This window comes from Peromyscus leucopus, chromosome 16_21 (assembly GCF_004664715.2).
Source record: "Peromyscus leucopus breed LL Stock chromosome 16_21, UCI_PerLeu_2.1, whole genome shotgun sequence".
NCBI classification, from domain to species: Eukaryota; Metazoa; Chordata; class Mammalia; order Rodentia; family Cricetidae; genus Peromyscus; species Peromyscus leucopus.
Window position 1 is genome coordinate 10,567,150 of NC_051084.1, and position 12,535 is coordinate 10,579,684.

The window sequence follows — 12,535 nt, forward strand, 5'->3', positions numbered from 1 at the left end:
CCTAAGCTCTTTAGTCTCTCAGGTAAGAAATGTTAACCATCAGGCAAGGCGACGTCCAGGCCAGCAGCATCCATGTATGACCCTCCCTAAAAAAGATTATAAAAATATTAAAAGGCGGACTGGAGAGATGGCTCAGCAGTTAAGAGCACTGACTGCTCTTCCAGAGGACTTGGATTCAGTACCCTGCACCAACATGGCAGCTCACAACTGTCTATAACTCCTGTTCCAGGGGATCCGACACCCTCACACAGACACACAGGCAGGCAAAACACCAATGCACATAAAATAAAAATAAATAAAATTTTAAAAATATGAAAAGACAGGGCATGGTGTATGCACTGTGGCGGCAGAAGCAAGTGGATCTCTGTGAGTTCAAGCCCACCCTACTATACATAGTGAGTTTCAGTCTAGCTAGAGATGCATGCTGAGATCCCATCTCAAAATAACAAAACCAACACCACCAAAGAAATGTTATTCACACTGTTCTTTTTAGCCTATATTTCTCCTTTACCAGTCTGACTAAACAGTTATTTATTGATTTTTTTTTTTTTTTTTTTTTTTTTTTTTTTTTTTTTTTTTTTTTTTTTTGGTTTTTCGAGACAGGTTTTCTCTGTGTAGCTTTGCGCCTTTCCTGGGACTCACTTGGTAGCCCAGGCTGGCCTCGAACTCACAGAGATCCGCCTGGCTCTGCCTCCCGAGTGCTGGGATTAAAGGCGTGCGCCACCACCGCCCAGCTATTTATTGATTTTGAGACAAGGGTTCATTCTGTAGCCCACACACTGTCCTTGAACTCCCAGCAAATCCTCCGGCCTCTGCCTCGCAGTCCTGGGATTACTGGCATGCCCCACCATGCCGGGTGGGTGAGCTGGCTTCTCAACACCACTTCCTCAGTAAGCCAAGCCCCTGGCTGCTAGAGTGCTTGCCTGGCATGCACAAGGCCTTGGGTTTGATGCCCAGCACCACATCAGCTGGGCGTGGTGGCACACTAGAGGAAGTGGAGAGTCAGGAGTCCTCTTCCGCACAGACCCTCTGGGCTGGGGAGGGCTGCTCAGGAAATACTTATTTCTCAGTTGTGCTGACGTTTGTCCTCTGCCAATCAGCGGGAAAGGTAAAGTGGATGCCAAGGGGAGGAGCTCTTCCCCCTGCCCAGGCTGCTTTAGGCTCTCCGTCTTTCCACCCACCACGGGCCTACAGATGTCTGACCGGTGACTGAAAGGAGATGCCAGGGTCTCACTCTGTAGCCTGGGCTGGTCTGGAACTGCCCACATAGACAGGGGTGGCATCGGGCAGCTTGATGACTGCCCTCCTGAGCCCCTCCCAGGAGACCCATAAAAGCCTTCTGTTCACAGAGTACCCTGGTCTCCTCTATGGTCTTTGCACGCTCCACATGAATCTTCCCCAGGAAAACAGTCTGTGCTCCCTGCCCCCCCACCCCCCGTGTTTGTCTCCATCTCAGGTGTCTTGCTTTGGGGCAAGAGCCCCCAGATTTCTTTTTTGATTTCTTTTTCGAGACAGGGTTTCTCTGTGTAGCTTTGGTGCCTGTCCTCAAACTCACTCTGTAGCCCAGGCTGGCCTTGAACTCACAGAGATCCGCCTGCCTCTGCCTCCCGAGTGCTGGGATTAAAGGCGTGCGCCACCACCGCCAGACTAGAGCACCCAGATTTCTAGCGGCATGATAAGCGTCATGGGGTTCACTGGCACCCTTGCAGTCTCAGGGCACTGAGGCCCCAACACTGGGCATAAATGGAGTTTAGGCTACAATGGATGGGAGGGACATGCATTCCACATCAGGTGATACATAGACCTGTCATAGGTTGAGAGCATACGGGGAAATGACTGGAGCTTTGGAGACCGGATGGGGATGAGTAGTAGAGGGGACATGAGGGGGAGAGGGGGAAAGCTGGCTGGAGGTGAAATAAATAAATAAAACATATACAAAAAAAGAGAATATATATTTATAGTTTCAGGTCAGTAAGGTTATACACATAAACCCTGTCTCGAAAAAACCAAAAAAAAAATAAAATAAAATAACTCTTTATAAATAAATAAAAGTTAAGAATTTAAAATAAGGGGGCTGGAGAGATGGCTCAGTGGTTAAGAGCACTGGCTGCTCTTCCAGAGGACCCAGGTTCAATTCCCAGCACCCATATGGCAGCTCACAACTGTCTTTAACTCCAAGATCTGACATCCTCACACAGACATACATGCAAGTAAAATAAAAATAAATAAATTGAAAAGAATTTTTAAAAAGAGCCAGGTGGTGGCGGCTCACACCCTTAATCCAAGCACTAGAGAACCAGATCTCTGAGTACTGGCCAGTCTGGTCTACAGAGGGAGTTCCAGGACAGCCAGGACTACACAGAGAAGCCCTATCTCGAAAAAACAAAATAAAATAAAGAATGTATTTAAGCCAACCTGGTGCCTGGGATGTAGCAGAGCAGCTGAAGTCTGGAACCCAGGGCAGAAGCAAAGGACTGGGTTCTTGAGGCCCCTGGGGGTCTACTCAGGTTGGAAAGAAATAAAGATGGCCTTCCAGTTCCTTCTCTTAATTCTTAGGCCTTTAAATCCAATCTGTCAGGTCAGGAGCCAAAAGCAGGCCTGGGGGAGCAGCGCCCCCTATCGGCGGGACCTTGGCAGCACAGTTGACTGCCGGGGCTTTGGTGGCCGCAGATACATTCTTTCTTGCAAACAATAACCCAGATGATGCTCAGCAGATGCCCTGGGCCTCACCTCTTCGCACATCGCCCTTCACACACCGAGAATAGCTTCCCAAGCCTGGAGCGCGTCGCCTCTTCCCACGCACACAGAGGCTCCCAGGAAGAGCCATCTGTGCGGCAAGGCCCCATTAAAGCTCCCCGGCAGACGGGGTTGTGGCAGTGGATAGAAGGCAGCTGAGACGGCGCCTGACAGGCTCCCCGGACACCCGCACCTGGTTCGTGGGTGAGGCTCTGACTCCGCGTATGGGGTCTGGTGGTCCCCTCTGACCGGGCAAAGCACACAGGGTTGACTCTGTAGGTGATCACACCTTTGCCTGCTTGGGGCAGCGCCTCCGTCCTCACCTGCCTGTCTGGCTCTCCTCCACTACATCAGACCAGTGCCAAGCTGCAAGAAGCAGAGTTAGGAAACGGCCCCAGTTTACAGCCTGCTGGATCTTTTGTCTGGCGTCCTGGATTCTGTGAGAGTGAGTGAGTGAGTGATGGTGGTGTAAACGGTCTCTATTGCTTGGGTTTGTCATGGAGCTCCCCAAGTAGACCTGCAGAGGTCCATCTGCTTCTGCCTCCCGAGTCTGGGAGTAAAGGTTTGCGGCACCGTGCACGATTCTAGTTCATTTATTGAGACAACTATTACATAGTCCAGACTTGTCTCAAACTCATAATCCTCCAGCCTCAGCTTCCTGAGTGTGGGTATTGCAGGCACATGAGACCACACTTGTCTTTAAAATTGACCATTTTATGACCAGTGAGATGGTCCTGTGGGTAAAGGCTCTGGCAGCCAGTCCTCACACCAGGAGACTCCAGCAAACTGTCCACACACATTGTGTGTGTGTGTGTGTGTGTGTGTGTGTGTGTGTGTGTGTGAGAGAGAGAGAGAGAGAGAGAGAGAGAGAGAGAGAGAGAGAGAGAGAGAGAGAGACTTATTGGGGGCCTGTGGAGACCTTGCTCCAAGGCCATTCAGGGTAATGCAGGAAAATCCATGAAGGCAGCAAGGGCTAGACTTTTTCTATGTGAGGTTAATTAGAAACAAGTTTCAGTCTATCTATGACTGGTGAAATAAGAAAACATGCATGCTTTCTGGTGTTAACTTTCTCTTTTACTTCATCTTAAAAATGGTCTCTGGCTCTTTCTGTCCCCACACGGCTCCAGATCTCCACACTGCTGCATACAGCTACATACCTTTACATACACACATTTTTCACATGACTACACATCTCTCTTTTACACACATTTTACTTCTACGTGTCTTTTCTGTACAACTGCGTCTTCCTTGTCTCCACACAGTTACAAATCTCTGCCCAACAACAGGCAAACATCTCATTCACTTAGCTCTCTCAGCATACATCACCTTACACAGTTCCGGGCACAGCTCCTCTCTCTACGAAGCAGCAGCTCATTCACACACACTGTCTCTTTCATACACACACATCCTTCTGCATTGTTCACTCATGTGTTACTCACTCACTCTTTCATGCACTTGCTCCCTCACACTTCTGTCATGCTTCTTCATCTCTCACTCAGCACACACACACACACACACACACCCTTCACTCACATTCTGCAGCAGTTCTCACATAGCTATACATAGCTATCTCTCTCCACACCGCCACTGCTGTTGCCTCACAGCCAAACTCTGGACAATTATGAGTTACCTTTTCAGGGCCTTACCCATTCATAAAACACAAGAGAAGTCATGTAGTTTCTCTTAGACTAGTAATGTCACATTGACCCATGCACATAGCTCTAAGTTGGTGAGGGGTCCCAGACGTTAAACAGTTAGCTGAACTTTGAGCAGTCAGGGTACACGCAGAAAGGACTGTTTTGATGTAAACACTCTGGCCTTGATTTAGCAATAAACAACACCTGGGAATTAGTCTTTGTGTGTATTCTGTCGGGGCAGCTTGGTCTGTTTTGGACTAGTTCTAAGATCTTTGCAAAATGTGTAAAGCCTGTCTTTGAGACTGAGAATACTGTTACTTTCCTGTGTCAGTAAAGAAGAACATTTTGGCATTATTTCTATACATCAGAATTATACAGCTTAAATAGAAATCCACAGCTAAATGTGTGCCCAGAGATGTAAAGCCCACTACCAAAGGTCTGTGAAAATCACCCCACAGCTGTTCTTATAGGGAGGCAGAGCAGTGGCACCCAAGAAAGTCACAGACAGGGCTGGAGAGATGGCTCAGAGGTTAAGAGCACCGACTGCTCTTCCAGAGGTCCTGAGTTCAATTCCCAGCACCCACATGGTGGCTCACAACCATCTGTAATGAGATCTGGCGCCCTCTTCTGTCTACATAATAAATAAATCTTAAAAAAAAGAAAGAAAGAAAGAAAGTCACAGACAGAAAACCACCGGTTTCCACAGCCAGCGATCCCACGGCTTTACCAGGTGGGGCTCCCCATCAGAGAGTTATCCATCTGAAGGGTTGACTTGTCAAACACTAGTTGTCACCTGCTGTATACTGCCACAGCCCTCAGCATATGCTGGTCCACAGAGGCTATCTCTATTTCTGCTCATTTAAAGACCTTTTTTTTTTTTTTCTCAAGACAGGGTTTCTCTGTGTCATTTTGGTGCCTGTCCTGGAACTCTCTTTGTAGACCAGGCTGTCCTTGAACTAAGATCCGCCTGGCTCTGCCTCCCCAGTGCTGGGATTAAAGGCGTGCGCCACCACCGCCTGGCTTTTAATGACCTTTTTAAGGGGTTGGAGAGACGCCTCACTGGTTAAGGGCACTTGCTGCTCTTCCAGGGAACCCAAGTTCAATTTCCAGCATCCAGCCAGGCTGCTCACAACTGCCTATAACTCCAGCTCCAGAGGATCTGACACCTTTTCTGGCGTCCTTGGGTACCTGCACACATGTAGGATACACACACACACACACACACACACACACAATCATTTAAAATTACCATTTTAGGCTGGGCGTTGGTGGCGCACGCCTTTAATCCCAGCACTCGGGAGGCAGAGCCAGGCGGATCTCTGTGAGTTCGAGGCCAGCCTGGGCTACCAAGTGAGCTCCAGGAAAGGCGCAAAGCTGCACAGAGAAACCCTGTCTCGAAAAACCAAAAAAAAAAAATTACCATTTTAGATGTACAGTTCAGAGGACTAAGGACATTGATGGTCCATCTCCAGAATTTCATTTTGAAAACTGGAGCTCTGTAATATAATAGAAGGTTCCAGGTTCTGGAGTTTGGAGGATGGCGGTACAGTGGTCTTCTGGCTGTAACAGTAAACCAGACATTCTTCAGCAGACACCCTGCCTGTAACCCCAGCACTTGACAGGTGGATGCAGGTTACATAGTAAGTTCCAGACCAACCTGGGTTATATGAGACCTTGTCTCAAAAATATAAAACCAAAGAACAAAAAAACCCTAAAACTAAAGCAGAACTTAGGAGCATCTGGTTGTGCTGGCTAGGAACTGAGGTGAGAGATGGAAAACTCTAAGCCAGCCAGGGTTACAAAGAGAGATGCCCCCTTATCAAAACACCAAGAAACAACCCCCAAAGGAGGCTTTTCTCCCTATGCTGTAGCTGGGAGCAAGCACAGCCCACCCACACCCCAGACAGACACTCATTAGGTCGCTCGGGGAGAGTTGAGGCATGTGCCAGAATGCCTCCCCCTTGTGTCTCAGAAGCTGGGTCTCACTATATGAACTGACTAGACTGGCCCTGAACTCAGAGATTCACGGCCTTGGCTCCCGAGAGCTGGCTTTCAAGGAATGTGCCACCACACCTGGGTGCCCAGGCCCCGGGCTGTGGTTTGAGGTAGAGTCTCCTGTGAACCAGAGCTGGCCTGAAGTCACCCAAGGATGATGACCTTGAACGGTCTTCCCAGATATTTATTGCACTCACTCCTGAGTGTGGCTGCAGGTCTGGAGGGCAGAAGACAGCTCGGCAGTCAGTTCTCTCCTCCACCACGGGATCCCAGGACCAAACTCAGACCAGATGGCTTGTGCTGCATGTGTCTTCACTGGATGAGGGCTGCCCTCCCACTCTCTCTCTCTCTCTCTCTCTCTCTCTCTCACACACACACACACACACACACACACACACACACACACACACACACATTCATTTCAGACAGGATGTAATGGAACCAGGGCTAGCCTTGAGCTTAAAGACGACCTTGTTCTTCATCCTCCTGCCTCCACTGCCTAAGTGTTGGGATTGCGGACAGGAGCCACCACACCTGATATTAATTATCTTTTTTTTTTTTTTAAGATTTATTTATTATGTATGCAGTATCTGTCTGTATTTATCCCTGCAGGCCAGGCCAGAAGAGGGCACCAGATCTCATTACAGATGGCTGTGAGCCACCATGTAGTTGCTGGGACTTGAACTCAGGATCTTTGGAAGAGCAAGCAGTGCTCTTAGCCTCTGAGTGATCTCTCCAGCTCCTCAATTATCTTTTAATGTTGTTAAAAAGCCACTGAGTTTGGTTGATTTAAATTTGTTGTTCTTTTTTTTTGAGGGGGGGTTGTGTTTCCAGACAGGGTTTCTCTCTGTAGTACTGGCTGTCCTGAACTCATCCTGAGGCTGGCCTCAAACTCACAGAGATCTGCCTGCCTCTGCCTCCCGAGTGCTGGGAGAAGGGGCATGTGCCACCACCGCCTGGCTGTTGTAGTTCTTATTAAGCATGCAGGGTCTAGTGGGAGCCTATGCAGATGGCTGCCCGGTCTCTCTGGCATGATCCGTCCTTCAGAGCTTTCTTGCTAGCTGTGACATCACAGTGACCTGAATTCACCTTGTTAACTTGTAGTTTTCTGACTTAGATTATCCTGTGGAAACAGATTTATTTATTTTTCTTTGTTTAGTTTTTGAGACAGAGTTTCTCTGTGTATCAGCCCTGGCTGTCCTGGAACTAGCTTTGTAGACCAGGCTGGCAAGTGCTTGGGATTAGAGGTGTGTGCCACCACGAACAGTTTGCTTTTTGAGACAAGAGTGTGGCCCTGGCTGTCCTGGTACTCCCTGTGTACCTTGAACTCAGTAGAGATCCACCTGCTTCTACCTGCTGGGATTAAAGGCCTGAGCTACCAGGAGACTGAGACAGGAGAATCACGAATTCAAGACCAGGCTAGCCAAGGCTACTCAGAGAAACTGTCTCAAAATACAAACAAACAAAATAAATAATAATATCTTCATGTCTGTTTAAAAAAAAATAGGGGTTGGGGATTTAGCTCAGTGGTAGAGCGCTTGCCTAGCAAGCTCAAGGCCCTAGGTTTGGTCCTCAGCTCTGAAAATAAACAAACAAACAAATAAAGGCCTGAGCTACCACCGGCTGGCAACACACGTTTTTCTTCCTTCCTTCCTTCCTTCCTTCCTTCCTTCCTTCCTTCCTTCCTTCCTTCCTTCCTTCCTTCCTTCCTTCCTTCCTTTCCTTATTTTGGGTTTTTGAGACAGGGTTCCTCTGTGTCTTTTTGGTGCCTTTCCTGGAACTCACTCAGTAGACCAGGCTGTCCTTGAACTCAGAGATCCGCCTGGCTCTGCCTCCCGAGTGCTGGGATTAAGGTGTGCGCCACCGCCGCGGCCACACATCACTTTTAAAGAAACGTTCCAGTTTAGGCTTGGCCAATCCTGAGGCATACAGGTGCCATCTTGGTTGCTCAGGACACCTGGCCCTTGGGCAGTGACGGCTATGGGCAGTGACATCACCAGAGGATGTGTGGAGGAGTCCCAGTCCCAACCCTACCCACGCAGGCTGTCGCTGTGGATTCTAGGAGCTCCAGGTCTGGCACCAGGATGGTGGAAAGGAATTAGCTCTCATCTGCCTCCCACCCCATCATTCTCAGGCCTCCCAGGGCTGGCAGGACATATGGCCCGGCCAGAGGGAAGTCAAGCCTGGAGCTCTGCCAGTGAGGGCCAGATGGAGCAGCAAGAAATCACCAATCAGCGTGGACAGCGCCATACATAACACTGCTGGGTGGGCAGAGCTCCGAAGACACATTTCACAGCCCTGGAGTGCTTGGCGGCCCATCTCTGCCTTTGGCCTGAAAATCCTCAAGTCCTGTCCCAACACTACAACTCTCTGCTTCGCACAGGACACGGGCTGAGGACAGATGAACGGAAGGTGGGTGAGCTGGCAGGGCAGGTTACATTCTAGAGCTGGGGGGGTAGCCCAGTGGTTAAGGTGCTTGCCCGGAGTGTGTGAGGGAGGACCTGTATTTAAAGCCCCCAGAGCCACAGTGCCAATAAACCTAACATGGCGTCACATACCTGTAGCTGTGGCATTTGGGAGGTAGAGGCAGGAGGAACAGAAATGCACTCTATTTGGCTACCTGTCGAGTTTATAATAATAAAAACCCAACAATGTAAACAAATCCCAAAGTGGTTCTTCTGGGCCCACCTGGTGGCGCTCAGGGCGTGGTGCTGAGCCTAGGCAGCCGCCCAGGCCTAGGAGGGGCCGCTCCGCGAGCCGTGTCCGTGAATGGGTGAAGGGCAGCGCGTTCTGATCTCCTGCCTCAGCTTTTTTTTCTAAGCTGCTGCAGTGCCAGCCAGGCTGTTTCCATATGGCTGTTCTTCTCCAGCCACAGAAGTGGCTTTCTGTAAACTAGGGACAGGACTCTGTGTCTCCTCCAGCTGTCCTCTGTGCCTAGCTCTATCACCTCAAGGTGGAGATTTCACTCTTGTTTTTGTTCATATTTCATTTCATTTCTTTGTTTGTTTACTTATTTATTTATTTGTTTGTTTGTTTATTCGAGACAGGGTTTCACTGTGTAGTCCTGGCTGGTCTGGAACTCACTCTGTAGACCAGGCTGTTCCTCCCTCTGCCTCTTAAGTGCTGGGGCTAAAGGTATGTACCAAGATGCCCAGCTATTTATATTTATTGATTTATTTTTTGAGACAGAGTCTCACTCTGTAGTTCAGGCTAGCCTGAAACTCACAGTGTAGCCCAGGCTGGCCATGAACTATGGTGGTTCTTCCTCAGCTTCCCAAGTGCTAGGATGACAGGCATACATCTCTACGCCTGGTGAAGATTTCACTTTCTGCCTCTGGTCAAGTCTCACAGGCATCCTTCCTCAGTAAGAAGGATACTTTACCCCCAGAGCCCAAAGTGTCTGTCTGCATTCATGGCAGCCCCAGAGGGGCAGAGGCATGAAGAGACACAGGATGAGGGAAGCCTTTGGGAGCTGTGGATCATCTGAGTACCAAGCTACACTTACCTTCGTGTTCATTCCCATTACTTCAGGTCATTAAGTTTGCTTGAACTAGGAAACGTGTTTGAGTTGATTCTCAATATGCATCTAGAGTCTGGCATGGCAGCACAGCCTCCATCTTAGAATGTGGGAGACTGAGGCAGGAGGGTTTAGAGTTCCAGGCCAGGCTGGGCTACATCATGAGACTCAGAGCAAAATAAAAGACACACATGCACGCACACATACATATTTACATGTATTCATGCACACACATGCATATGCACATGAATGCATATGAACACATGCACATATACATGCACAAACATATGAACACACAGGCACACACACACACACACACACACACACACACACACACAGAGGTACCAGGTAGTTTTCTAAAATGGCAGTCTTGGCCAGGTATGATGCCACATGCCTATAATCTGTGCTCTTGGGAGGTGGAAGCAGGAGGGTCAAGGAGCTCAAGGCCAGCTTCTGGTGGACAGTGAGCTTGAGGCCACCCTGGACTGCGTGAGACTTTTGCCTTTCATCCACCCACGAGCTCACCGGTCTCGAACTTGCTTAGCTTATGAGATCAGGTGTGTTCTGGTGGTGTGGCCATAGACTCAAGAACTTGTCTTAAAACTATAGTGGAAAATTTGCGCTGGAGGGATTGTTCAATAGTTAAGAGTACGGGCTGCTCTTCCAGAGAACCCAAATTCAATTGTCAGGATACACATGGCCGCTCACAACCACCTGTAATTCTAGTTCCAGGGTATCTGACGCCCTCTTCTGGCCTCCATGGGCACTGCATGTACATGGCTCTCATATGTACATGCAGGCAAAATTAAAAATGGAGACGCCTCAAGAACAAGTTAGCCGGGATACAGGACAGGCACCAAAACTACCAGAGAAACCCTGTCTCAAAAAAACAAAACAAAACAAAAGAAACAAGTTGTTATTGGGTTGAAGTATGCTACACAGGCAATGGGATCCCCATTTCCTTGCTCTGTGCCTCAGAGGGAATGGAAAGGCTCAGGTTGGAAAGGTCCCAGCATGGAGGAATAGGCTGTACATCCTGCAGGTTATTCTTGGCTTCTTGAGACCAGATGGGGTTGAGGCCCCAGCCCCAGAATATCTGCTTTGGCTGGGTTTGCAGCAGCTGGCTCAGAGACATCTGAGACCCCACTACAAATATTTACTGTAGATCTGGGACCACATGCTGGGCATGATGGTCCACACCTGTCATCCCAGCACTTGGGAGATGGAGGCCAGAGAATCATTTCAGGGTCATCCTTGGCTACATGGTGAGTTAAAGGCCAGCCTGGAATTGGTAAGATTAAGTCTCAGAAACGAGACAAAACAAACAAACAAAACAAAACACAAACATCTGCTGGGCAGTGGTGGCGCACGCCTTTAATCCCAGCACTCGGGAGGCAGAGCCAGGCAGATCTCTGTGAGTTTGAGGCCAGGAAAGGTGCAAAGCTACACAGAGAAACCCTGTCTCAAAAAAGCAAAAAAAAAAAAAAACAACAACAACAAAAAAACACAAAGATCTATCAGGGATGGTAAATGGCACCAAGACACATGGTCTGTAAGGCACTTAAGTGAAATTATGTGCCACAGTGTAGACAAATTTCTAAATGGTCTTATTAAATGAAAAACACAGAGCTAAATATAGGGGTGAAAACCCTAGAGAGATCAGAGGAATAGGAACAGCCACAGCTAACCTCATCTTACCAACTCTGCAGCTTCCAAAGGCGAGATACTTCCTGTCTACCCAGGTCTATATGCCTTTCTGTTCTGCCATCTGATTTGCCCTCTCTGTCCAGCTACATCACTTCTTCCTGCCCAGCTCTGTCACTTCCTGTCTGTCTGTACAGACCTCCAGACCTCCATTGTTAACTAGTGTTGGAATTTAAAGCATGTGCCACCACGCCTGGCTCTGTTCCCAGTGTAGCCTTGAACTCACAGAGATCCAGACAGATCCCTGCCTCCCAAGTGACAGGATTAAAGGTGTGTGCCAACAGTGCATGACTTTTGTGATAACTTATAATGGCTGGTTTTTTCCTCTCATCTCCAGGCAAGCTTTATTTATTAGAGCACAAATAAAATATCACCACACCATAGCAGTGTCTCAGGCCTGGCTCTGACACCCTTTTCAAATGTCCTACATGGTGACCCTCACTATTCCCACAGGTGGTTCTACTACTATGTACTGATCTATGGTGCCAAGGACCAAGGTCATCTCAGGAGCTTACTTGGTATGGTTTCCTGGTCAACAGCTGAGGCCAGGGTCTCAGGTGTTGGGATGTGTTACAGTCTGACCAAGTCTTACAGCTTTGGAGGGTTGTTGGGGACTCTGTTGTCACCTCCATGGCTTTTTATCCTAGTTCGGGTTCAAGGTCAGTGGAAGCAAGACTAGGTGTGGGACAAAATGGGGGCTGGATTCACTCTGCTCCTGCCTCTGGCCACTCTGCTTCAGGTGGGGTTCAGTGGGCAGAGCGGGCTGAGGGAGACAGGGCCACTTAGGACCATGGAAGGTATTTTGGTCAGAGACCAAGACAGATGCTGGGGATGGTGGTGGGACTCATCTTTGGCGGAAGACACCAACCACTCTTTTCCAGTGGCCCCCAACCCCACCCCTGACCAGATAGTGAGCCTGGCCTTCAGAAGCAGGGTTCTTCCGGGA